Raw genomic sequence first — 558 nt, 5'->3', positions numbered from 1 at the left:
TCTAGGTTGTCACAGAGTACCAGACTGGGCTCCCTGTGTTTTATAGCAGCTTCCCACTAGCTATCTATTTACACATGTTCCTATTTCCTACTTCCTACTTTCGATTTCAGTTCTTGTGCCTGGAATTTCTTTTTCTTTGCTGTCTGCCGAGAGAAGGCACATTCATCGTTTTAAATACCAGAGAAAATGTTCCTTTCTCTATATTGCCCCAAAGCGACCAGCAGGTGTCTCCCTCATAGCCATTGTGCTAGGTCTCCTGGATGGTGGGTCTGGGACTGAATGTAATTTCCCTGTGTCTCCAGGGCTTGCTGGAGTCACAATAGTGATTCAGTTAATGTCTCCTGAATGAAATTCAGTGGCAAAGCCACTTCTAGTGTCCAAGAGTCCACACTCTCAAACTGCCTTTCTTTTCTTAAATTTGTTTTTATTTTACCTTCTCTGGCTGCACTGGGTCTTAGTTGCAGCATGTGGAATCTTTATAATAGTCGCGTGTCAACTCTTAGGTGCAGCAGCCATCCAGTTCAGGATCAAACCCAGCTGCCCAGCACCCCCTCCCCC

This window comes from Bison bison, unplaced genomic scaffold, assembly GCF_000754665.1.
Source record: "Bison bison bison isolate TAMUID 2011002044 unplaced genomic scaffold, Bison_UMD1.0 scf7180017864221, whole genome shotgun sequence".
Classification (NCBI taxonomy): Eukaryota; Metazoa; Chordata; class Mammalia; order Artiodactyla; family Bovidae; genus Bison; species Bison bison.
Note: the sequence above shows the minus strand (reverse complement) of the source record.